This window comes from Schistocerca americana, chromosome 1, assembly GCF_021461395.2.
Source record: "Schistocerca americana isolate TAMUIC-IGC-003095 chromosome 1, iqSchAmer2.1, whole genome shotgun sequence".
In the NCBI taxonomy this organism is placed as follows: domain Eukaryota; kingdom Metazoa; phylum Arthropoda; class Insecta; order Orthoptera; family Acrididae; genus Schistocerca; species Schistocerca americana.
Genome location: NC_060119.1, coordinates 194,376,433 through 194,396,883, shown reverse-complemented (window position 1 = coordinate 194,396,883; position 20,451 = coordinate 194,376,433). Strand labels below are relative to the sequence as shown.

General features: G+C 48.6%; 63 non-coding genes across 63 annotated transcripts; all 63 read left to right on the top strand.

The window, feature by feature from the left end:
* Window positions 1–599: 599 nt before the first annotated feature.
* Trnat-ugu lies at window positions 600–671 on the top strand. The gene has a single exon. It is a non-coding gene; the product is annotated as a tRNA-Thr (tRNA).
* A 246-nt stretch (window positions 672–917) lies between these two features.
* Trnat-ugu lies at window positions 918–989 on the top strand. The gene has a single exon. It is a non-coding gene; the product is annotated as a tRNA-Thr (tRNA).
* Window positions 990–1,235: 246 nt separating this feature from the next.
* On the top strand, window positions 1,236–1,307 carry Trnat-ugu. The gene has a single exon. It is a non-coding gene; the product is annotated as a tRNA-Thr (tRNA).
* A 246-nt stretch (window positions 1,308–1,553) lies between these two features.
* Trnat-ugu lies at window positions 1,554–1,625 on the top strand. Its single transcript has one exon. It is a non-coding gene; the product is annotated as a tRNA-Thr (tRNA).
* A 246-nt stretch (window positions 1,626–1,871) lies between these two features.
* Window positions 1,872–1,943, top strand: Trnat-ugu. The gene has a single exon. It is a non-coding gene; the product is annotated as a tRNA-Thr (tRNA).
* Window positions 1,944–2,189: 246 nt separating this feature from the next.
* On the top strand, window positions 2,190–2,261 carry Trnat-ugu. The gene has a single exon. It is a non-coding gene; the product is annotated as a tRNA-Thr (tRNA).
* A 246-nt stretch (window positions 2,262–2,507) lies between these two features.
* On the top strand, window positions 2,508–2,579 carry Trnat-ugu. The gene has a single exon. It is a non-coding gene; the product is annotated as a tRNA-Thr (tRNA).
* Window positions 2,580–2,825: 246 nt separating this feature from the next.
* Trnat-ugu lies at window positions 2,826–2,897 on the top strand. Its single transcript has one exon. It is a non-coding gene; the product is annotated as a tRNA-Thr (tRNA).
* Window positions 2,898–3,143: 246 nt separating this feature from the next.
* Window positions 3,144–3,215, top strand: Trnat-ugu. Its single transcript has one exon. It is a non-coding gene; the product is annotated as a tRNA-Thr (tRNA).
* A 246-nt stretch (window positions 3,216–3,461) lies between these two features.
* Trnat-ugu lies at window positions 3,462–3,533 on the top strand. The gene has a single exon. It is a non-coding gene; the product is annotated as a tRNA-Thr (tRNA).
* Window positions 3,534–3,779: 246 nt separating this feature from the next.
* Window positions 3,780–3,851, top strand: Trnat-ugu. Its single transcript has one exon. It is a non-coding gene; the product is annotated as a tRNA-Thr (tRNA).
* Window positions 3,852–4,097: 246 nt separating this feature from the next.
* Window positions 4,098–4,169, top strand: Trnat-ugu. The gene has a single exon. It is a non-coding gene; the product is annotated as a tRNA-Thr (tRNA).
* A 246-nt stretch (window positions 4,170–4,415) lies between these two features.
* Window positions 4,416–4,487, top strand: Trnat-ugu. Its single transcript has one exon. It is a non-coding gene; the product is annotated as a tRNA-Thr (tRNA).
* Window positions 4,488–4,733: 246 nt separating this feature from the next.
* Window positions 4,734–4,805, top strand: Trnat-ugu. Its single transcript has one exon. It is a non-coding gene; the product is annotated as a tRNA-Thr (tRNA).
* A 246-nt stretch (window positions 4,806–5,051) lies between these two features.
* On the top strand, window positions 5,052–5,123 carry Trnat-ugu. Its single transcript has one exon. It is a non-coding gene; the product is annotated as a tRNA-Thr (tRNA).
* Window positions 5,124–5,369: 246 nt separating this feature from the next.
* On the top strand, window positions 5,370–5,441 carry Trnat-ugu. The gene has a single exon. It is a non-coding gene; the product is annotated as a tRNA-Thr (tRNA).
* A 246-nt stretch (window positions 5,442–5,687) lies between these two features.
* On the top strand, window positions 5,688–5,759 carry Trnat-ugu. The gene has a single exon. It is a non-coding gene; the product is annotated as a tRNA-Thr (tRNA).
* A 246-nt stretch (window positions 5,760–6,005) lies between these two features.
* Window positions 6,006–6,077, top strand: Trnat-ugu. The gene has a single exon. It is a non-coding gene; the product is annotated as a tRNA-Thr (tRNA).
* A 246-nt stretch (window positions 6,078–6,323) lies between these two features.
* On the top strand, window positions 6,324–6,395 carry Trnat-ugu. Its single transcript has one exon. It is a non-coding gene; the product is annotated as a tRNA-Thr (tRNA).
* A 246-nt stretch (window positions 6,396–6,641) lies between these two features.
* On the top strand, window positions 6,642–6,713 carry Trnat-ugu. Its single transcript has one exon. It is a non-coding gene; the product is annotated as a tRNA-Thr (tRNA).
* Window positions 6,714–6,959: 246 nt separating this feature from the next.
* On the top strand, window positions 6,960–7,031 carry Trnat-ugu. The gene has a single exon. It is a non-coding gene; the product is annotated as a tRNA-Thr (tRNA).
* Window positions 7,032–7,277: 246 nt separating this feature from the next.
* Window positions 7,278–7,349, top strand: Trnat-ugu. Its single transcript has one exon. It is a non-coding gene; the product is annotated as a tRNA-Thr (tRNA).
* A 246-nt stretch (window positions 7,350–7,595) lies between these two features.
* Trnat-ugu lies at window positions 7,596–7,667 on the top strand. Its single transcript has one exon. It is a non-coding gene; the product is annotated as a tRNA-Thr (tRNA).
* A 246-nt stretch (window positions 7,668–7,913) lies between these two features.
* Window positions 7,914–7,985, top strand: Trnat-ugu. Its single transcript has one exon. It is a non-coding gene; the product is annotated as a tRNA-Thr (tRNA).
* A 246-nt stretch (window positions 7,986–8,231) lies between these two features.
* Trnat-ugu lies at window positions 8,232–8,303 on the top strand. Its single transcript has one exon. It is a non-coding gene; the product is annotated as a tRNA-Thr (tRNA).
* Window positions 8,304–8,549: 246 nt separating this feature from the next.
* On the top strand, window positions 8,550–8,621 carry Trnat-ugu. The gene has a single exon. It is a non-coding gene; the product is annotated as a tRNA-Thr (tRNA).
* Window positions 8,622–8,867: 246 nt separating this feature from the next.
* Window positions 8,868–8,939, top strand: Trnat-ugu. Its single transcript has one exon. It is a non-coding gene; the product is annotated as a tRNA-Thr (tRNA).
* Window positions 8,940–9,185: 246 nt separating this feature from the next.
* Window positions 9,186–9,257, top strand: Trnat-ugu. The gene has a single exon. It is a non-coding gene; the product is annotated as a tRNA-Thr (tRNA).
* Window positions 9,258–9,503: 246 nt separating this feature from the next.
* Trnat-ugu lies at window positions 9,504–9,575 on the top strand. The gene has a single exon. It is a non-coding gene; the product is annotated as a tRNA-Thr (tRNA).
* Window positions 9,576–9,821: 246 nt separating this feature from the next.
* On the top strand, window positions 9,822–9,893 carry Trnat-ugu. The gene has a single exon. It is a non-coding gene; the product is annotated as a tRNA-Thr (tRNA).
* Window positions 9,894–10,139: 246 nt separating this feature from the next.
* Trnat-ugu lies at window positions 10,140–10,211 on the top strand. Its single transcript has one exon. It is a non-coding gene; the product is annotated as a tRNA-Thr (tRNA).
* A 246-nt stretch (window positions 10,212–10,457) lies between these two features.
* Window positions 10,458–10,529, top strand: Trnat-ugu. The gene has a single exon. It is a non-coding gene; the product is annotated as a tRNA-Thr (tRNA).
* A 246-nt stretch (window positions 10,530–10,775) lies between these two features.
* Trnat-ugu lies at window positions 10,776–10,847 on the top strand. Its single transcript has one exon. It is a non-coding gene; the product is annotated as a tRNA-Thr (tRNA).
* A 246-nt stretch (window positions 10,848–11,093) lies between these two features.
* Trnat-ugu lies at window positions 11,094–11,165 on the top strand. Its single transcript has one exon. It is a non-coding gene; the product is annotated as a tRNA-Thr (tRNA).
* Window positions 11,166–11,411: 246 nt separating this feature from the next.
* Window positions 11,412–11,483, top strand: Trnat-ugu. Its single transcript has one exon. It is a non-coding gene; the product is annotated as a tRNA-Thr (tRNA).
* Window positions 11,484–11,729: 246 nt separating this feature from the next.
* On the top strand, window positions 11,730–11,801 carry Trnat-ugu. Its single transcript has one exon. It is a non-coding gene; the product is annotated as a tRNA-Thr (tRNA).
* A 246-nt stretch (window positions 11,802–12,047) lies between these two features.
* On the top strand, window positions 12,048–12,119 carry Trnat-ugu. The gene has a single exon. It is a non-coding gene; the product is annotated as a tRNA-Thr (tRNA).
* Window positions 12,120–12,365: 246 nt separating this feature from the next.
* On the top strand, window positions 12,366–12,437 carry Trnat-ugu. Its single transcript has one exon. It is a non-coding gene; the product is annotated as a tRNA-Thr (tRNA).
* Window positions 12,438–12,683: 246 nt separating this feature from the next.
* Window positions 12,684–12,755, top strand: Trnat-ugu. Its single transcript has one exon. It is a non-coding gene; the product is annotated as a tRNA-Thr (tRNA).
* Window positions 12,756–13,001: 246 nt separating this feature from the next.
* Window positions 13,002–13,073, top strand: Trnat-ugu. The gene has a single exon. It is a non-coding gene; the product is annotated as a tRNA-Thr (tRNA).
* A 246-nt stretch (window positions 13,074–13,319) lies between these two features.
* Window positions 13,320–13,391, top strand: Trnat-ugu. The gene has a single exon. It is a non-coding gene; the product is annotated as a tRNA-Thr (tRNA).
* A 246-nt stretch (window positions 13,392–13,637) lies between these two features.
* Trnat-ugu lies at window positions 13,638–13,709 on the top strand. The gene has a single exon. It is a non-coding gene; the product is annotated as a tRNA-Thr (tRNA).
* Window positions 13,710–13,955: 246 nt separating this feature from the next.
* Window positions 13,956–14,027, top strand: Trnat-ugu. Its single transcript has one exon. It is a non-coding gene; the product is annotated as a tRNA-Thr (tRNA).
* A 246-nt stretch (window positions 14,028–14,273) lies between these two features.
* On the top strand, window positions 14,274–14,345 carry Trnat-ugu. Its single transcript has one exon. It is a non-coding gene; the product is annotated as a tRNA-Thr (tRNA).
* A 246-nt stretch (window positions 14,346–14,591) lies between these two features.
* On the top strand, window positions 14,592–14,663 carry Trnat-ugu. Its single transcript has one exon. It is a non-coding gene; the product is annotated as a tRNA-Thr (tRNA).
* Window positions 14,664–14,909: 246 nt separating this feature from the next.
* On the top strand, window positions 14,910–14,981 carry Trnat-ugu. Its single transcript has one exon. It is a non-coding gene; the product is annotated as a tRNA-Thr (tRNA).
* A 246-nt stretch (window positions 14,982–15,227) lies between these two features.
* Window positions 15,228–15,299, top strand: Trnat-ugu. Its single transcript has one exon. It is a non-coding gene; the product is annotated as a tRNA-Thr (tRNA).
* A 246-nt stretch (window positions 15,300–15,545) lies between these two features.
* Trnat-ugu lies at window positions 15,546–15,617 on the top strand. The gene has a single exon. It is a non-coding gene; the product is annotated as a tRNA-Thr (tRNA).
* Window positions 15,618–15,863: 246 nt separating this feature from the next.
* Trnat-ugu lies at window positions 15,864–15,935 on the top strand. Its single transcript has one exon. It is a non-coding gene; the product is annotated as a tRNA-Thr (tRNA).
* A 246-nt stretch (window positions 15,936–16,181) lies between these two features.
* Window positions 16,182–16,253, top strand: Trnat-ugu. Its single transcript has one exon. It is a non-coding gene; the product is annotated as a tRNA-Thr (tRNA).
* Window positions 16,254–16,499: 246 nt separating this feature from the next.
* Window positions 16,500–16,571, top strand: Trnat-ugu. Its single transcript has one exon. It is a non-coding gene; the product is annotated as a tRNA-Thr (tRNA).
* A 246-nt stretch (window positions 16,572–16,817) lies between these two features.
* Window positions 16,818–16,889, top strand: Trnat-ugu. The gene has a single exon. It is a non-coding gene; the product is annotated as a tRNA-Thr (tRNA).
* A 246-nt stretch (window positions 16,890–17,135) lies between these two features.
* Trnat-ugu lies at window positions 17,136–17,207 on the top strand. Its single transcript has one exon. It is a non-coding gene; the product is annotated as a tRNA-Thr (tRNA).
* A 246-nt stretch (window positions 17,208–17,453) lies between these two features.
* Trnat-ugu lies at window positions 17,454–17,525 on the top strand. Its single transcript has one exon. It is a non-coding gene; the product is annotated as a tRNA-Thr (tRNA).
* A 246-nt stretch (window positions 17,526–17,771) lies between these two features.
* On the top strand, window positions 17,772–17,843 carry Trnat-ugu. Its single transcript has one exon. It is a non-coding gene; the product is annotated as a tRNA-Thr (tRNA).
* A 246-nt stretch (window positions 17,844–18,089) lies between these two features.
* Trnat-ugu lies at window positions 18,090–18,161 on the top strand. The gene has a single exon. It is a non-coding gene; the product is annotated as a tRNA-Thr (tRNA).
* Window positions 18,162–18,407: 246 nt separating this feature from the next.
* Window positions 18,408–18,479, top strand: Trnat-ugu. Its single transcript has one exon. It is a non-coding gene; the product is annotated as a tRNA-Thr (tRNA).
* Window positions 18,480–18,725: 246 nt separating this feature from the next.
* On the top strand, window positions 18,726–18,797 carry Trnat-ugu. The gene has a single exon. It is a non-coding gene; the product is annotated as a tRNA-Thr (tRNA).
* A 246-nt stretch (window positions 18,798–19,043) lies between these two features.
* Trnat-ugu lies at window positions 19,044–19,115 on the top strand. Its single transcript has one exon. It is a non-coding gene; the product is annotated as a tRNA-Thr (tRNA).
* Window positions 19,116–19,361: 246 nt separating this feature from the next.
* Window positions 19,362–19,433, top strand: Trnat-ugu. Its single transcript has one exon. It is a non-coding gene; the product is annotated as a tRNA-Thr (tRNA).
* A 246-nt stretch (window positions 19,434–19,679) lies between these two features.
* Window positions 19,680–19,751, top strand: Trnat-ugu. Its single transcript has one exon. It is a non-coding gene; the product is annotated as a tRNA-Thr (tRNA).
* A 246-nt stretch (window positions 19,752–19,997) lies between these two features.
* Window positions 19,998–20,069, top strand: Trnat-ugu. The gene has a single exon. It is a non-coding gene; the product is annotated as a tRNA-Thr (tRNA).
* Window positions 20,070–20,315: 246 nt separating this feature from the next.
* On the top strand, window positions 20,316–20,387 carry Trnat-ugu. Its single transcript has one exon. It is a non-coding gene; the product is annotated as a tRNA-Thr (tRNA).
* The last annotated feature ends 64 nt before the right edge of the window (window positions 20,388–20,451 follow it).

Genomic DNA, 20,451 nt, shown 5'->3' with positions numbered 1-20,451 from the left:
TCGAAAATGGTGCACAAATACAAACCAATTGGTGGTTGCGTCACTAGTAATCTATAACAACGACCCAAGAAAGAAAAAGAAAAAATCTTGGACTACAAGGATTGTCCTCATTCCAACCATAGCCTACTATATAAAAAAAACGTTCCAAAGATCATATAAGAATCTCTCGCAGGACGTTACAAGTACTGCACGTGTATATACAATAAAACAAGGAAATTAAATTCCAGCAACGGGTGGGGGTGGGCGCAAAAAATTCCCGAAGGATAAATGCATCAACAAAAACCGCCATACTTCAGCGGCAGAGCACTGGTCTTGTAAACCAGGGGTCGTGAGTTCGATTCTCACAGGGGGCAGCACAATTTTAAATGGGCCAATGCAATGCTTTGAACCGAAAATTTCGAAATAGCGTGTCTTTTCGGGCCTGAGCCAAGATCACAGATGACGATAGACGAAAGACGGCAGCACCCGTCAGTCATCGCTGTGGACCTCAATGGTAGCGAATTGTTGTGGCAGAGTAAATCTTTGTACGCATTTTCTGGACTCTGAAATGTATTTTTGTCGAGGGCTGTGGCGATCGCAAAGAGGTGTAAGCTGTAACAGCCTCCTTAGCTCAGGGGCAGAGCACTGGTCTTGTAAACCAGGGGTCGTGAGTTCGATTCTCACAGGGGGCAGCACAATTTTAAATGGGCCAATGCAATGCTTTGAACCGAAAATTTCGAAATAGCGTGTCTTTTCGGGCCTGAGCCAAGATCACAGATGACGATAGACGAAAGACGGCAGCACCCGTCAGTCATCGCTGTGGACCTCAATGGTAGCGAATTGTTGTGGCAGAGTAAATCTTTGTACGCATTTTCTGGACTCTGAAATGTATTTTTGTCGAGGGCTGTGGCGATCGCAAAGAGGTGTAAGCTGTAACAGCCTCCTTAGCTCAGGGGCAGAGCACTGGTCTTGTAAACCAGGGGTCGTGAGTTCGATTCTCACAGGGGGCAGCACAATTTTAAATGGGCCAATGCAATGCTTTGAACCGAAAATTTCGAAATAGCGTGTCTTTTCGGGCCTGAGCCAAGATCACAGATGACGATAGACGAAAGACGGCAGCACCCGTCAGTCATCGCTGTGGACCTCAATGGTAGCGAATTGTTGTGGCAGAGTAAATCTTTGTACGCATTTTCTGGACTCTGAAATGTATTTTTGTCGAGGGCTGTGGCGATCGCAAAGAGGTGTAAGCTGTAACAGCCTCCTTAGCTCAGGGGCAGAGCACTGGTCTTGTAAACCAGGGGTCGTGAGTTCGATTCTCACAGGGGGCAGCACAATTTTAAATGGGCCAATGCAATGCTTTGAACCGAAAATTTCGAAATAGCGTGTCTTTTCGGGCCTGAGCCAAGATCACAGATGACGATAGACGAAAGACGGCAGCACCCGTCAGTCATCGCTGTGGACCTCAATGGTAGCGAATTGTTGTGGCAGAGTAAATCTTTGTACGCATTTTCTGGACTCTGAAATGTATTTTTGTCGAGGGCTGTGGCGATCGCAAAGAGGTGTAAGCTGTAACAGCCTCCTTAGCTCAGGGGCAGAGCACTGGTCTTGTAAACCAGGGGTCGTGAGTTCGATTCTCACAGGGGGCAGCACAATTTTAAATGGGCCAATGCAATGCTTTGAACCGAAAATTTCGAAATAGCGTGTCTTTTCGGGCCTGAGCCAAGATCACAGATGACGATAGACGAAAGACGGCAGCACCCGTCAGTCATCGCTGTGGACCTCAATGGTAGCGAATTGTTGTGGCAGAGTAAATCTTTGTACGCATTTTCTGGACTCTGAAATGTATTTTTGTCGAGGGCTGTGGCGATCGCAAAGAGGTGTAAGCTGTAACAGCCTCCTTAGCTCAGGGGCAGAGCACTGGTCTTGTAAACCAGGGGTCGTGAGTTCGATTCTCACAGGGGGCAGCACAATTTTAAATGGGCCAATGCAATGCTTTGAACCGAAAATTTCGAAATAGCGTGTCTTTTCGGGCCTGAGCCAAGATCACAGATGACGATAGACGAAAGACGGCAGCACCCGTCAGTCATCGCTGTGGACCTCAATGGTAGCGAATTGTTGTGGCAGAGTAAATCTTTGTACGCATTTTCTGGACTCTGAAATGTATTTTTGTCGAGGGCTGTGGCGATCGCAAAGAGGTGTAAGCTGTAACAGCCTCCTTAGCTCAGGGGCAGAGCACTGGTCTTGTAAACCAGGGGTCGTGAGTTCGATTCTCACAGGGGGCAGCACAATTTTAAATGGGCCAATGCAATGCTTTGAACCGAAAATTTCGAAATAGCGTGTCTTTTCGGGCCTGAGCCAAGATCACAGATGACGATAGACGAAAGACGGCAGCACCCGTCAGTCATCGCTGTGGACCTCAATGGTAGCGAATTGTTGTGGCAGAGTAAATCTTTGTACGCATTTTCTGGACTCTGAAATGTATTTTTGTCGAGGGCTGTGGCGATCGCAAAGAGGTGTAAGCTGTAACAGCCTCCTTAGCTCAGGGGCAGAGCACTGGTCTTGTAAACCAGGGGTCGTGAGTTCGATTCTCACAGGGGGCAGCACAATTTTAAATGGGCCAATGCAATGCTTTGAACCGAAAATTTCGAAATAGCGTGTCTTTTCGGGCCTGAGCCAAGATCACAGATGACGATAGACGAAAGACGGCAGCACCCGTCAGTCATCGCTGTGGACCTCAATGGTAGCGAATTGTTGTGGCAGAGTAAATCTTTGTACGCATTTTCTGGACTCTGAAATGTATTTTTGTCGAGGGCTGTGGCGATCGCAAAGAGGTGTAAGCTGTAACAGCCTCCTTAGCTCAGGGGCAGAGCACTGGTCTTGTAAACCAGGGGTCGTGAGTTCGATTCTCACAGGGGGCAGCACAATTTTAAATGGGCCAATGCAATGCTTTGAACCGAAAATTTCGAAATAGCGTGTCTTTTCGGGCCTGAGCCAAGATCACAGATGACGATAGACGAAAGACGGCAGCACCCGTCAGTCATCGCTGTGGACCTCAATGGTAGCGAATTGTTGTGGCAGAGTAAATCTTTGTACGCATTTTCTGGACTCTGAAATGTATTTTTGTCGAGGGCTGTGGCGATCGCAAAGAGGTGTAAGCTGTAACAGCCTCCTTAGCTCAGGGGCAGAGCACTGGTCTTGTAAACCAGGGGTCGTGAGTTCGATTCTCACAGGGGGCAGCACAATTTTAAATGGGCCAATGCAATGCTTTGAACCGAAAATTTCGAAATAGCGTGTCTTTTCGGGCCTGAGCCAAGATCACAGATGACGATAGACGAAAGACGGCAGCACCCGTCAGTCATCGCTGTGGACCTCAATGGTAGCGAATTGTTGTGGCAGAGTAAATCTTTGTACGCATTTTCTGGACTCTGAAATGTATTTTTGTCGAGGGCTGTGGCGATCGCAAAGAGGTGTAAGCTGTAACAGCCTCCTTAGCTCAGGGGCAGAGCACTGGTCTTGTAAACCAGGGGTCGTGAGTTCGATTCTCACAGGGGGCAGCACAATTTTAAATGGGCCAATGCAATGCTTTGAACCGAAAATTTCGAAATAGCGTGTCTTTTCGGGCCTGAGCCAAGATCACAGACGACGATAGACGAAAGACGGCAGCACCCGTCAGTCATCGCTGTGGACCTCAATGGTAGCGAATTGTTGTGGCAGAGTAAATCTTTGTACGCATTTTCTGGACTCTGAAATGTATTTTTGTCGAGGGCTGTGGCGATCGCAAAGAGGTGTAAGCTGTAACAGCCTCCTTAGCTCAGGGGCAGAGCACTGGTCTTGTAAACCAGGGGTCGTGAGTTCGATTCTCACAGGGGGCAGCACAATTTTAAATGGGCCAATGCAATGCTTTGAACCGAAAATTTCGAAATAGCGTGTCTTTTCGGGCCTGAGCCAAGATCACAGATGACGATAGACGAAAGACGGCAGCACCCGTCAGTCATCGCTGTGGACCTCAATGGTAGCGAATTGTTGTGGCAGAGTAAATCTTTGTACGCATTTTCTGGACTCTGAAATGTATTTTTGTCGAGGGCTGTGGCGATCGCAAAGAGGTGTAAGCTGTAACAGCCTCCTTAGCTCAGGGGCAGAGCACTGGTCTTGTAAACCAGGGGTCGTGAGTTCGATTCTCACAGGGGGCAGCACAATTTTAAATGGGCCAATGCAATGCTTTGAACCGAAAATTTCGAAATAGCGTGTCTTTTCGGGCCTGAGCCAAGATCACAGATGACGATAGACGAAAGACGGCAGCACCCGTCAGTCATCGCTGTGGACCTCAATGGTAGCGAATTGTTGTGGCAGAGTAAATCTTTGTACGCATTTTCTGGACTCTGAAATGTATTTTTGTCGAGGGCTGTGGCGATCGCAAAGAGGTGTAAGCTGTAACAGCCTCCTTAGCTCAGGGGCAGAGCACTGGTCTTGTAAACCAGGGGTCGTGAGTTCGATTCTCACAGGGGGCAGCACAATTTTAAATGGGCCAATGCAATGCTTTGAACCGAAAATTTCGAAATAGCGTGTCTTTTCGGGCCTGAGCCAAGATCACAGATGACGATAGACGAAAGACGGCAGCACCCGTCAGTCATCGCTGTGGACCTCAATGGTAGCGAATTGTTGTGGCAGAGTAAATCTTTGTACGCATTTTCTGGACTCTGAAATGTATTTTTGTCGAGGGCTGTGGCGATCGCAAAGAGGTGTAAGCTGTAACAGCCTCCTTAGCTCAGGGGCAGAGCACTGGTCTTGTAAACCAGGGGTCGTGAGTTCGATTCTCACAGGGGGCAGCACAATTTTAAATGGGCCAATGCAATGCTTTGAACCGAAAATTTCGAAATAGCGTGTCTTTTCGGGCCTGAGCCAAGATCACAGATGACGATAGACGAAAGACGGCAGCACCCGTCAGTCATCGCTGTGGACCTCAATGGTAGCGAATTGTTGTGGCAGAGTAAATCTTTGTACGCATTTTCTGGACTCTGAAATGTATTTTTGTCGAGGGCTGTGGCGATCGCAAAGAGGTGTAAGCTGTAACAGCCTCCTTAGCTCAGGGGCAGAGCACTGGTCTTGTAAACCAGGGGTCGTGAGTTCGATTCTCACAGGGGGCAGCACAATTTTAAATGGGCCAATGCAATGCTTTGAACCGAAAATTTCGAAATAGCGTGTCTTTTCGGGCCTGAGCCAAGATCACAGATGACGATAGACGAAAGACGGCAGCACCCGTCAGTCATCGCTGTGGACCTCAATGGTAGCGAATTGTTGTGGCAGAGTAAATCTTTGTACGCATTTTCTGGACTCTGAAATGTATTTTTGTCGAGGGCTGTGGCGATCGCAAAGAGGTGTAAGCTGTAACAGCCTCCTTAGCTCAGGGGCAGAGCACTGGTCTTGTAAACCAGGGGTCGTGAGTTCGATTCTCACAGGGGGCAGCACAATTTTAAATGGGCCAATGCAATGCTTTGAACCGAAAATTTCGAAATAGCGTGTCTTTTCGGGCCTGAGCCAAGATCACAGACGACGATAGACGAAAGACGGCAGCACCCGTCAGTCATCGCTGTGGACCTCAATGGTAGCGAATTGTTGTGGCAGAGTAAATCTTTGTACGCATTTTCTGGACTCTGAAATGTATTTTTGTCGAGGGCTGTGGCGATCGCAAAGAGGTGTAAGCTGTAACAGCCTCCTTAGCTCAGGGGCAGAGCACTGGTCTTGTAAACCAGGGGTCGTGAGTTCGATTCTCACAGGGGGCAGCACAATTTTAAATGGGCCAATGCAATGCTTTGAACCGAAAATTTCGAAATAGCGTGTCTTTTCGGGCCTGAGCCAAGATCACAGATGACGATAGACGAAAGACGGCAGCACCCGTCAGTCATCGCTGTGGACCTCAATGGTAGCGAATTGTTGTGGCAGAGTAAATCTTTGTACGCATTTTCTGGACTCTGAAATGTATTTTTGTCGAGGGCTGTGGCGATCGCAAAGAGGTGTAAGCTGTAACAGCCTCCTTAGCTCAGGGGCAGAGCACTGGTCTTGTAAACCAGGGGTCGTGAGTTCGATTCTCACAGGGGGCAGCACAATTTTAAATGGGCCAATGCAATGCTTTGAACCGAAAATTTCGAAATAGCGTGTCTTTTCGGGCCTGAGCCAAGATCACAGATGACGATAGACGAAAGACGGCAGCACCCGTCAGTCATCGCTGTGGACCTCAATGGTAGCGAATTGTTGTGGCAGAGTAAATCTTTGTACGCATTTTCTGGACTCTGAAATGTATTTTTGTCGAGGGCTGTGGCGATCGCAAAGAGGTGTAAGCTGTAACAGCCTCCTTAGCTCAGGGGCAGAGCACTGGTCTTGTAAACCAGGGGTCGTGAGTTCGATTCTCACAGGGGGCAGCACAATTTTAAATGGGCCAATGCAATGCTTTGAACCGAAAATTTCGAAATAGCGTGTCTTTTCGGGCCTGAGCCAAGATCACAGATGACGATAGACGAAAGACGGCAGCACCCGTCAGTCATCGCTGTGGACCTCAATGGTAGCGAATTGTTGTGGCAGAGTAAATCTTTGTACGCATTTTCTGGACTCTGAAATGTATTTTTGTCGAGGGCTGTGGCGATCGCAAAGAGGTGTAAGCTGTAACAGCCTCCTTAGCTCAGGGGCAGAGCACTGGTCTTGTAAACCAGGGGTCGTGAGTTCGATTCTCACAGGGGGCAGCACAATTTTAAATGGGCCAATGCAATGCTTTGAACCGAAAATTTCGAAATAGCGTGTCTTTTCGGGCCTGAGCCAAGATCACAGATGACGATAGACGAAAGACGGCAGCACCCGTCAGTCATCGCTGTGGACCTCAATGGTAGCGAATTGTTGTGGCAGAGTAAATCTTTGTACGCATTTTCTGGACTCTGAAATGTATTTTTGTCGAGGGCTGTGGCGATCGCAAAGAGGTGTAAGCTGTAACAGCCTCCTTAGCTCAGGGGCAGAGCACTGGTCTTGTAAACCAGGGGTCGTGAGTTCGATTCTCACAGGGGGCAGCACAATTTTAAATGGGCCAATGCAATGCTTTGAACCGAAAATTTCGAAATAGCGTGTCTTTTCGGGCCTGAGCCAAGATCACAGATGACGATAGACGAAAGACGGCAGCACCCGTCAGTCATCGCTGTGGACCTCAATGGTAGCGAATTGTTGTGGCAGAGTAAATCTTTGTACGCATTTTCTGGACTCTGAAATGTATTTTTGTCGAGGGCTGTGGCGATCGCAAAGAGGTGTAAGCTGTAACAGCCTCCTTAGCTCAGGGGCAGAGCACTGGTCTTGTAAACCAGGGGTCGTGAGTTCGATTCTCACAGGGGGCAGCACAATTTTAAATGGGCCAATGCAATGCTTTGAACCGAAAATTTCGAAATAGCGTGTCTTTTCGGGCCTGAGCCAAGATCACAGACGACGATAGACGAAAGACGGCAGCACCCGTCAGTCATCGCTGTGGACCTCAATGGTAGCGAATTGTTGTGGCAGAGTAAATCTTTGTACGCATTTTCTGGACTCTGAAATGTATTTTTGTCGAGGGCTGTGGCGATCGCAAAGAGGTGTAAGCTGTAACAGCCTCCTTAGCTCAGGGGCAGAGCACTGGTCTTGTAAACCAGGGGTCGTGAGTTCGATTCTCACAGGGGGCAGCACAATTTTAAATGGGCCAATGCAATGCTTTGAACCGAAAATTTCGAAATAGCGTGTCTTTTCGGGCCTGAGCCAAGATCACAGATGACGATAGACGAAAGACGGCAGCACCCGTCAGTCATCGCTGTGGACCTCAATGGTAGCGAATTGTTGTGGCAGAGTAAATCTTTGTACGCATTTTCTGGACTCTGAAATGTATTTTTGTCGAGGGCTGTGGCGATCGCAAAGAGGTGTAAGCTGTAACAGCCTCCTTAGCTCAGGGGCAGAGCACTGGTCTTGTAAACCAGGGGTCGTGAGTTCGATTCTCACAGGGGGCAGCACAATTTTAAATGGGCCAATGCAATGCTTTGAACCGAAAATTTCGAAATAGCGTGTCTTTTCGGGCCTGAGCCAAGATCACAGATGACGATAGACGAAAGACGGCAGCACCCGTCAGTCATCGCTGTGGACCTCAATGGTAGCGAATTGTTGTGGCAGAGTAAATCTTTGTACGCATTTTCTGGACTCTGAAATGTATTTTTGTCGAGGGCTGTGGCGATCGCAAAGAGGTGTAAGCTGTAACAGCCTCCTTAGCTCAGGGGCAGAGCACTGGTCTTGTAAACCAGGGGTCGTGAGTTCGATTCTCACAGGGGGCAGCACAATTTTAAATGGGCCAATGCAATGCTTTGAACCGAAAATTTCGAAATAGCGTGTCTTTTCGGGCCTGAGCCAAGATCACAGATGACGATAGACGAAAGACGGCAGCACCCGTCAGTCATCGCTGTGGACCTCAATGGTAGCGAATTGTTGTGGCAGAGTAAATCTTTGTACGCATTTTCTGGACTCTGAAATGTATTTTTGTCGAGGGCTGTGGCGATCGCAAAGAGGTGTAAGCTGTAACAGCCTCCTTAGCTCAGGGGCAGAGCACTGGTCTTGTAAACCAGGGGTCGTGAGTTCGATTCTCACAGGGGGCAGCACAATTTTAAATGGGCCAATGCAATGCTTTGAACCGAAAATTTCGAAATAGCGTGTCTTTTCGGGCCTGAGCCAAGATCACAGATGACGATAGACGAAAGACGGCAGCACCCGTCAGTCATCGCTGTGGACCTCAATGGTAGCGAATTGTTGTGGCAGAGTAAATCTTTGTACGCATTTTCTGGACTCTGAAATGTATTTTTGTCGAGGGCTGTGGCGATCGCAAAGAGGTGTAAGCTGTAACAGCCTCCTTAGCTCAGGGGCAGAGCACTGGTCTTGTAAACCAGGGGTCGTGAGTTCGATTCTCACAGGGGGCAGCACAATTTTAAATGGGCCAATGCAATGCTTTGAACCGAAAATTTCGAAATAGCGTGTCTTTTCGGGCCTGAGCCAAGATCACAGATGACGATAGACGAAAGACGGCAGCACCCGTCAGTCATCGCTGTGGACCTCAATGGTAGCGAATTGTTGTGGCAGAGTAAATCTTTGTACGCATTTTCTGGACTCTGAAATGTATTTTTGTCGAGGGCTGTGGCGATCGCAAAGAGGTGTAAGCTGTAACAGCCTCCTTAGCTCAGGGGCAGAGCACTGGTCTTGTAAACCAGGGGTCGTGAGTTCGATTCTCACAGGGGGCAGCACAATTTTAAATGGGCCAATGCAATGCTTTGAACCGAAAATTTCGAAATAGCGTGTCTTTTCGGGCCTGAGCCAAGATCACAGATGACGATAGACGAAAGACGGCAGCACCCGTCAGTCATCGCTGTGGACCTCAATGGTAGCGAATTGTTGTGGCAGAGTAAATCTTTGTACGCATTTTCTGGACTCTGAAATGTATTTTTGTCGAGGGCTGTGGCGATCGCAAAGAGGTGTAAGCTGTAACAGCCTCCTTAGCTCAGGGGCAGAGCACTGGTCTTGTAAACCAGGGGTCGTGAGTTCGATTCTCACAGGGGGCAGCACAATTTTAAATGGGCCAATGCAATGCTTTGAACCGAAAATTTCGAAATAGCGTGTCTTTTCGGGCCTGAGCCAAGATCACAGACGACGATAGACGAAAGACGGCAGCACCCGTCAGTCATCGCTGTGGACCTCAATGGTAGCGAATTGTTGTGGCAGAGTAAATCTTTGTACGCATTTTCTGGACTCTGAAATGTATTTTTGTCGAGGGCTGTGGCGATCGCAAAGAGGTGTAAGCTGTAACAGCCTCCTTAGCTCAGGGGCAGAGCACTGGTCTTGTAAACCAGGGGTCGTGAGTTCGATTCTCACAGGGGGCAGCACAATTTTAAATGGGCCAATGCAATGCTTTGAACCGAAAATTTCGAAATAGCGTGTCTTTTCGGGCCTGAGCCAAGATCACAGATGACGATAGACGAAAGACGGCAGCACCCGTCAGTCATCGCTGTGGACCTCAATGGTAGCGAATTGTTGTGGCAGAGTAAATCTTTGTACGCATTTTCTGGACTCTGAAATGTATTTTTGTCGAGGGCTGTGGCGATCGCAAAGAGGTGTAAGCTGTAACAGCCTCCTTAGCTCAGGGGCAGAGCACTGGTCTTGTAAACCAGGGGTCGTGAGTTCGATTCTCACAGGGGGCAGCACAATTTTAAATGGGCCAATGCAATGCTTTGAACCGAAAATTTCGAAATAGCGTGTCTTTTCGGGCCTGAGCCAAGATCACAGATGACGATAGACGAAAGACGGCAGCACCCGTCAGTCATCGCTGTGGACCTCAATGGTAGCGAATTGTTGTGGCAGAGTAAATCTTTGTACGCATTTTCTGGACTCTGAAATGTATTTTTGTCGAGGGCTGTGGCGATCGCAAAGAGGTGTAAGCTGTAACAGCCTCCTTAGCTCAGGGGCAGAGCACTGGTCTTGTAAACCAGGGGTCGTGAGTTCGATTCTCACAGGGGGCAGCACAATTTTAAATGGGCCAATGCAATGCTTTGAACCGAAAATTTCGAAATAGCGTGTCTTTTCGGGCCTGAGCCAAGATCACAGATGACGATAGACGAAAGACGGCAGCACCCGTCAGTCATCGCTGTGGACCTCAATGGTAGCGAATTGTTGTGGCAGAGTAAATCTTTGTACGCATTTTCTGGACTCTGAAATGTATTTTTGTCGAGGGCTGTGGCGATCGCAAAGAGGTGTAAGCTGTAACAGCCTCCTTAGCTCAGGGGCAGAGCACTGGTCTTGTAAACCAGGGGTCGTGAGTTCGATTCTCACAGGGGGCAGCACAATTTTAAATGGGCCAATGCAATGCTTTGAACCGAAAATTTCGAAATAGCGTGTCTTTTCGGGCCTGAGCCAAGATCACAGATGACGATAGACGAAAGACGGCAGCACCCGTCAGTCATCGCTGTGGACCTCAATGGTAGCGAATTGTTGTGGCAGAGTAAATCTTTGTACGCATTTTCTGGACTCTGAAATGTATTTTTGTCGAGGGCTGTGGCGATCGCAAAGAGGTGTAAGCTGTAACAGCCTCCTTAGCTCAGGGGCAGAGCACTGGTCTTGTAAACCAGGGGTCGTGAGTTCGATTCTCACAGGGGGCAGCACAATTTTAAATGGGCCAATGCAATGCTTTGAACCGAAAATTTCGAAATAGCGTGTCTTTTCGGGCCTGAGCCAAGATCACAGATGACGATAGACGAAAGACGGCAGCACCCGTCAGTCATCGCTGTGGACCTCAATGGTAGCGAATTGTTGTGGCAGAGTAAATCTTTGTACGCATTTTCTGGACTCTGAAATGTATTTTTGTCGAGGGCTGTGGCGATCGCAAAGAGGTGTAAGCTGTAACAGCCTCCTTAGCTCAGGGGCAGAGCACTGGTCTTGTAAACCAGGGGTCGTGAGTTCGATTCTCACAGGGGGCAGCACAATTTTAAATGGGCCAATGCAATGCTTTGAACCGAAAATTTCGAAATAGCGTGTCTTTTCGGGCCTGAGCCAAGATCACAGATGACGATAGACGAAAGACGGCAGCACCCGTCAGTCATCGCTGTGGACCTCAATGGTAGCGAATTGTTGTGGCAGAGTAAATCTTTGTACGCATTTTCTGGACTCTGAAATGTATTTTTGTCGAGGGCTGTGGCGATCGCAAAGAGGTGTAAGCTGTAACAGCCTCCTTAGCTCAGGGGCAGAGCACTGGTCTTGTAAACCAGGGGTCGTGAGTTCGATTCTCACAGGGGGCAGCACAATTTTAAATGGGCCAATGCAATGCTTTGAACCGAAAATTTCGAAATAGCGTGTCTTTTCGGGCCTGAGCCAAGATCACAGACGACGATAGACGAAAGACGGCAGCACCCGTCAGTCATCGCTGTGGACCTCAATGGTAGCGAATTGTTGTGGCAGAGTAAATCTTTGTACGCATTTTCTGGACTCTGAAATGTATTTTTGTCGAGGGCTGTGGCGATCGCAAAGAGGTGTAAGCTGTAACAGCCTCCTTAGCTCAGGGGCAGAGCACTGGTCTTGTAAACCAGGGGTCGTGAGTTCGATTCTCACAGGGGGCAGCACAATTTTAAATGGGCCAATGCAATGCTTTGAACCGAAAATTTCGAAATAGCGTGTCTTTTCGGGCCTGAGCCAAGATCACAGATGACGATAGACGAAAGACGGCAGCACCCGTCAGTCATCGCTGTGGACCTCAATGGTAGCGAATTGTTGTGGCAGAGTAAATCTTTGTACGCATTTTCTGGACTCTGAAATGTATTTTTGTCGAGGGCTGTGGCGATCGCAAAGAGGTGTAAGCTGTAACAGCCTCCTTAGCTCAGGGGCAGAGCACTGGTCTTGTAAACCAGGGGTCGTGAGTTCGATTCTCACAGGGGGCAGCACAATTTTAAATGGGCCAATGCAATGCTTTGAACCGAAAATTTCGAAATAGCGTGTCTTTTCGGGCCTGAGCCAAGATCACAGATGACGATAGACGAAAGACGGCAGCACCCGTCAGTCATCGCTGTGGACCTCAATGGTAGCGAATTGTTGTGGCAGAGTAAATCTTTGTACGCATTTTCTGGACTCTGAAATGTATTTTTGTCGAGGGCTGTGGCGATCGCAAAGAGGTGTAAGCTGTAACAGCCTCCTTAGCTCAGGGGCAGAGCACTGGTCTTGTAAACCAGGGGTCGTGAGTTCGATTCTCACAGGGGGCAGCACAATTTTAAATGGGCCAATGCAATGCTTTGAACCGAAAATTTCGAAATAGCGTGTCTTTTCGGGCCTGAGCCAAGATCACAGATGACGATAGACGAAAGACGGCAGCACCCGTCAGTCATCGCTGTGGACCTCAATGGTAGCGAATTGTTGTGGCAGAGTAAATCTTTGTACGCATTTTCTGGACTCTGAAATGTATTTTTGTCGAGGGCTGTGGCGATCGCAAAGAGGTGTAAGCTGTAACAGCCTCCTTAGCTCAGGGGCAGAGCACTGGTCTTGTAAACCAGGGGTCGTGAGTTCGATTCTCACAGGGGGCAGCACAATTTTAAATGGGCCAATGCAATGCTTTGAACCGAAAATTTCGAAATAGCGTGTCTTTTCGGGCCTGAGCCAAGATCACAGATGACGATAGACGAAAGACGGCAGCACCCGTCAGTCATCGCTGTGGACCTCAATGGTAGCGAATTGTTGTGGCAGAGTAAATCTTTGTACGCATTTTCTGGACTCTGAAATGTATTTTTGTCGAGGGCTGTGGCGATCGCAAAGAGGTGTAAGCTGTAACAGCCTCCTTAGCTCAGGGGCAGAGCACTGGTCTTGTAAACCAGGGGTCGTGAGTTCGATTCTCACAGGGGGCAGCACAATTTTAAATGGGCCAATGCAATGCTTTGAACCGAAAATTTCGAAATAGCGTGTCTTTTCGGGCCTGAGCCAAGATCACAGATGACGATAGACGAAAGACGGCAGCACCCGTCAGTCATCGCTGTGGACCTCAATGGTAGCGAATTGTTGTGGCAGAGTAAATCTTTGTACGCATTTTCTGGACTCTGAAATGTATTTTTGTCGAGGGCTGTGGCGATCGCAAAGAGGTGTAAGCTGTAACAGCCTCCTTAGCTCAGGGGCAGAGCACTGGTCTTGTAAACCAGGGGTCGTGAGTTCGATTCTCACAGGGGGCAGCACAATTTTAAATGGGCCAATGCAATGCTTTGAACCGAAAATTTCGAAATAGCGTGTCTTTTCGGGCCTGAGCCAAGATCACAGATGACGATAGACGAAAGACGGCAGCACCCGTCAGTCATCGCTGTGGACCTCAATGGTAGCGAATTGTTGTGGCAGAGTAAATCTTTGTACGCATTTTCTGGACTCTGAAATGTATTTTTGTCGAGGGCTGTGGCGATCGCAAAGAGGTGTAAGCTGTAACAGCCTCCTTAGCTCAGGGGCAGAGCACTGGTCTTGTAAACCAGGGGTCGTGAGTTCGATTCTCACAGGGGGCAGCACAATTTTAAATGGGCCAATGCAATGCTTTGAACCGAAAATTTCGAAATAGCGTGTCTTTTCGGGCCTGAGCCAAGATCACAGATGACGATAGACGAAAGACGGCAGCACCCGTCAGTCATCGCTGTGGACCTCAATGGTAGCGAATTGTTGTGGCAGAGTAAATCTTTGTACGCATTTTCTGGACTCTGAAATGTATTTTTGTCGAGGGCTGTGGCGATCGCAAAGAGGTGTAAGCTGTAACAGCCTCCTTAGCTCAGGGGCAGAGCACTGGTCTTGTAAACCAGGGGTCGTGAGTTCGATTCTCACAGGGGGCAGCACAATTTTAAATGGGCCAATGCAATGCTTTGAACCGAAAATTTCGAAATAGCGTGTCTTTTCGGGCCTGAGCCAAGATCACAGATGACGATAGACGAAAGACGGCAGCACCCGTCAGTCATCGCTGTGGACCTCAATGGTAGCGAATTGTTGTGGCAGAGTAAATCTTTGTACGCATTTTCTGGACTCTGAAATGTATTTTTGTCGAGGGCTGTGGCGATCGCAAAGAGGTGTAAGCTGTAACAGCCTCCTTAGCTCAGGGGCAGAGCACTGGTCTTGTAAACCAGGGGTCGTGAGTTCGATTCTCACAGGGGGCAGCACAATTTTAAATGGGCCAATGCAATGCTTTGAACCGAAAATTTCGAAATAGCGTGTCTTTTCGGGCCTGAGCCAAGATCACAGATGACGATAGACGAAAGACGGCAGCACCCGTCAGTCATCGCTGTGGACCTCAATGGTAGCGAATTGTTGTGGCAGAGTAAATCTTTGTACGCATTTTCTGGACTCTGAAATGTATTTTTGTCGAGGGCTGTGGCGATCGCAAAGAGGTGTAAGCTGTAACAGCCTCCTTAGCTCAGGGGCAGAGCACTGGTCTTGTAAACCAGGGGTCGTGAGTTCGATTCTCACAGGGGGCAGCACAATTTTAAATGGGCCAATGCAATGCTTTGAACCGAAAATTTCGAAATAGCGTGTCTTTTCGGGCCTGAGCCAAGATCACAGATGACGATAGACGAAAGACGGCAGCACCCGTCAGTCATCGCTGTGGACCTCAATGGTAGCGAATTGTTGTGGCAGAGTAAATCTTTGTACGCATTTTCTGGACTCTGAAATGTATTTTTGTCGAGGGCTGTGGCGATCGCAAAGAGGTGTAAGCTGTAACAGCCTCCTTAGCTCAGGGGCAGAGCACTGGTCTTGTAAACCAGGGGTCGTGAGTTCGATTCTCACAGGGGGCAGCACAATTTTAAATGGGCCAATGCAATGCTTTGAACCGAAAATTTCGAAATAGCGTGTCTTTTCGGGCCTGAGCCAAGATCACAGATGACGATAGACGAAAGACGGCAGCACCCGTCAGTCATCGCTGTGGACCTCAATGGTAGCGAATTGTTGTGGCAGAGTAAATCTTTGTACGCATTTTCTGGACTCTGAAATGTATTTTTGTCGAGGGCTGTGGCGATCGCAAAGAGGTGTAAGCTGTAACAGCCTCCTTAGCTCAGGGGCAGAGCACTGGTCTTGTAAACCAGGGGTCGTGAGTTCGATTCTCACAGGGGGCAGCACAATTTTAAATGGGCCAATGCAATGCTTTGAACCGAAAATTTCGAAATAGCGTGTCTTTTCGGGCCTGAGCCAAGATCACAGATGACGATAGACGAAAGACGGCAGCACCCGTCAGTCATCGCTGTGGACCTCAATGGTAGCGAATTGTTGTGGCAGAGTAAATCTTTGTACGCATTTTCTGGACTCTGAAATGTATTTTTGTCGAGGGCTGTGGCGATCGCAAAGAGGTGTAAGCTGTAACAGCCTCCTTAGCTCAGGGGCAGAGCACTGGTCTTGTAAACCAGGGGTCGTGAGTTCGATTCTCACAGGGGGCAGCACAATTTTAAATGGGCCAATGCAATGCTTTGAACCGAAAATTTCGAAATAGCGTGTCTTTTCGGGCCTGAGCCAAGATCACAGATGACGATAGACGAAAGACGGCAGCACCCGTCAGTCATCGCTGTGGACCTCAATGGTAGCGAATTGTTGTGGCAGAGTAAATCTTTGTACGCATTTTCTGGACTCTGAAATGTATTTTTGTCGAGGGCTGTGGCGATCGCAAAGAGGTGTAAGCTGTAACAGCCTCCTTAGCTCAGGGGCAGAGCACTGGTCTTGTAAACCAGGGGTCGTGAGTTCGATTCTCACAGGGGGCAGCACAATTTTAAATGGGCCAATGCAATGCTTTGAACCGAAAATTTCGAAATAGCGTGTCTTTTCGGGCCTGAGCCAAGATCACAGATGACGATAGACGAAAGACGGCAGCACCCGTCAGTCATCGCTGTGGACCTCAATGGTAGCGAATTGTTGTGGCAGAGTAAATCTTTGTACGCATTTTCTGGACTCTGAAATGTATTTTTGTCGAGGGCTGTGGCGATCGCAAAGAGGTGTAAGCTGTAACAGCCTCCTTAGCTCAGGGGCAGAGCACTGGTCTTGTAAACCAGGGGTCGTGAGTTCGATTCTCACAGGGGGCAGCACAATTTTAAATGGGCCAATGCAATGCTTTGAACCGAAAATTTCGAAATAGCGTGTCTTTTCGGGCCTGAGCCAAGATCACAGATGACGATAGACGAAAGACGGCAGCACCCGTCAGTCATCGCTGTGGACCTCAATGGTAGCGAATTGTTGTGGCAGAGTAAATCTTTGTACGCATTTTCTGGACTCTGAAATGTATTTTTGTCGAGGGCTGTGGCGATCGCAAAGAGGTGTAAGCTGTAACAGCCTCCTTAGCTCAGGGGCAGAGCACTGGTCTTGTAAACCAGGGGTCGTGAGTTCGATTCTCACAGGGGGCAGCACAATTTTAAATGGGCCAATGCAATGCTTTGAACCGAAAATTTCGAAATAGCGTGTCTTTTCGGGCCTGAGCCAAGATCACAGATGACGATAGACGAAAGACGGCAGCACCCGTCAGTCATCGCTGTGGACCTCAATGGTAGCGAATTGTTGTGGCAGAGTAAATCTTTGTACGCATTTTCTGGACTCTGAAATGTATTTTTGTCGAGGGCTGTGGCGATCGCAAAGAGGTGTAAGCTGTAACAGCCTCCTTAGCTCAGGGGCAGAGCACTGGTCTTGTAAACCAGGGGTCGTGAGTTCGATTCTCACAGGGGGCAGCACAATTTTAAATGGGCCAATGCAATGCTTTGAACCGAAAATTTCGAAATAGCGTGTCTTTTCGGGCCTGAGCCAAGATCACAGATGACGATAGACGAAAGACGGCAGCACCCGTCAGTCATCGCTGTGGACCTCAATGGTAGCGAATTGTTGTGGCAGAGTAAATCTTTGTACGCATTTTCTGGACTCTGAAATGTATTTTTCTCGAGGGCTGTGGCGATCGCAAAGAGGTGTAAGCTGTAACAGCCTCCTTAGCTCAGGGGCAGAGCACTGGTCTTGTAAACCAGGGGTCGTGAGTTCGATTCTCACAGGGGGCAGCACAATTTTAAATGGGCCAATGCAATGCTTTGAACCGAAAATTTCGAAATAGCGTGTCTTTTCGGGCCTGAGCCAAGATCACAGATGACGATAGACGAAAGACGGCAGCACCCGTCAGTCATCGCTGTGGACCTCAATGGTAGCGAATTGTTGTGGCAGAGTAAATCTTTGTACGCATTTTCTGGACTCTGAAATGTATTTTTGTCGAGGGCTGTGGCGATCGCAAAGAGGTGTAAGCTGTAACAGCCTCCTTAGCTCAGGGGCAGAGCACTGGTCTTGTAAACCAGGGGTCGTGAGTTCGATTCTCACAGGGGGCAGCACAATTTTAAATGGGCCAATGCAATGCTTTGAACCGAAAATTTCGAAATAGCGTGTCTTTTCGGGCCTGAGCCAAGATCACAGATGACGATAGACGAAAGACGGCAGCACCCGTCAGTCATCGCTGTGGACCTCAATGGTAGCGAATTGTTGTGGCAGAGTAAATCTTTGTACGCATTTTCTGGACTCTGAAATGTATTTTTGTCGAGGGCTGTGGCGATCGCAAAGAGGTGTAAGCTGTAACAGCCTCCTTAGCTCAGGGGCAGAGCACTGGTCTTGTAAACCAGGGGTCGTGAGTTCGATTCTCACAGGGGGCAGCACAATTTTAAATGGGCCAATGCAATGCTTTGAACCGAAAATTTCGAAATAGCGTGTCTTTTCGGGCCTGAGCCAAGATCACAGATGACGATAGACGAAAGACGGCAGCACCCGTCAGTCATCGCTGTGGACCTCAATGGTAGCGAATTGTTGTGGCAGAGTAAATCTTTGTACGCATTTTCTGGACTCTGAAATGTATTTTTGTCGAGGGCTGTGGCGATCGCAAAGAGGTGTAAGCTGTAACAGCCTCCTTAGCTCAGGGGCAGAGCACTGGTCTTGTAAACCAGGGGTCGTGAGTTCGATTCTCACAGGGGGCAGCACAATTTTAAATGGGCCAATGCAATGCTTTGAACCGAAAATTTCGAAATAGCGTGTCTTTTCGGGCCTGAGCCAAGATCACAGATGACGATAGACGAAAGACGGCAGCACCCGTCAGTCATCGCTGTGGACCTCAATGGTAGCGAATTGTTGTGGCAGAGTAAATCTTTGTACGCATTTTCTGGACTCTGAAATGTATTTTTGTCGAGGGCTGTGGCGATCGCAAAGAGGTGTAAGCTGTAACAGCCTCCTTAGCTCAGGGGCAGAGCACTGGTCTTGTAAACCAGGGGTCGTGAGTTCGATTCTCACAGGGGGCAGCACAATTTTAAATGGGCCAATGCAATGCTTTGAACCGAAAATTTCGAAATAGCGTGTCTTTTCGGGCCTGAGCCAAGATCACAGATGACGATAGACGAAAGACGGCAGCACCCGTCAGTCATCGCTGTGGACCTCAATGGTAGCGAATTGTTGTGGCAGAGTAAATCTTTGTACGCATTTTCTGGACTCTGAAATGTATTTTTGTCGAGGGCTGTGGCGATCGCAAAGAGGTGTAAGCTGTAACAGCCTCCTTAGCTCAGGGGCAGAGCACTGGTCTTGTAAACCAGGGGTCGTGAGTTCGATTCTCACAGGGGGCAGCACAATTTTAAATGGGCCAATGCAATGCTTTGAACCGAAAATTTCGAAATAGCGTGTCTTTTCGGGCCTGAGCCAAGATCACAGATGACGATAGACGAAAGACGGCAGCACCCGTCAGTCATCGCTGTGGACCTCAATGGTAGCGAATTGTTGTGGCAGAGTAAATCTTTGTACGCATTTTCTGGACTCTGAAATGTATTTTTGTCGAGGGCTGTGGCGATCGCAAAGAGGTGTAAGCTGTAACAGCCTCCTTAGCTCAGGGGCAGAGCACTGGTCTTGTAAACCAGGGGTCGTGAGTTCGATTCTCACAGGGGGCAGCACAATTTTAAATGGGCCAATGCAATGCTTTGAACCGAAAATTTCGAAATAGCGTGTCTTTTCGGGCCTGAGCCAAGATCACAGATGACGATAGACGAAAGACGGCAGCACCCGTCAGTCATCGCTGTGGACCTCAATGGTAGCGAATTGTTGTGGCAGAGTAAATCTTTGTACGCATTTTCTGGACTCTGAAATGTATTTTTGTCGAGGGCTGTGGCGATCGCAAAGAGGTGTAAGCTGTAACAGCCTCCTTAGCTCAGGGGCAGAGCACTGGTCTTGTAAACCAGGGGTCGTGAGTTCGATTCTCACAGGGGGCAGCACAATTTTAAATGGGCCAATGCAATGCTTTGAACCGAAAATTTCGAAATAGCGTGTCTTTTCGGGCCTGAGCCAAGATCACAGATGACGATAGACGAAAGACGGCAGCACCCGTCAGTCATCGCTGTGGACCTCAATGGTAGCGAATTGTTGTGGCAGAGTAAATCTTTGTACGCATTTTCTGGACTCTGAAATGTATTTTTGTCGAGGGCTGTGGCGATCGCAAAGAGGTGTAAGCTGTAACAGCCTCCTTAGCTCAGGGGCAGAGCACTGGTCTTGTAAACCAGGGGTCGTGAGTTCGATTCTCACAGGGGGCAGCACAATTTTAAATGGGCCAATGCAATGCTTTGAACCGAAAATTTCGAAATAGCGTGTCTTTTCGGGCCTGAGCCAAGATCACAGATGACGATAGACGAAAGACGGCAGCACCCGTCAGTCATCGCTGTGGACCTCAATGGTAGCGAATTGTTGTGGCAGAGTAAATCTTTGTACGCATTTTCTGGACTCTGAAATGTATTTTTGTCGAGGGCTGTGGCGATCGCAAAGAGGTGTAAGCTGTAACAGCCTCCTTAGCTCAGGGGCAGAGCACTGGTCTTGTAAACCAGGGGTCGTGAGTTCGATTCTCACAGGGGGCAGCACAATTTTAAATGGGCCAATGCAATGCTTTGAACCGAAAATTTCGAAATAGCGTGTCTTTTC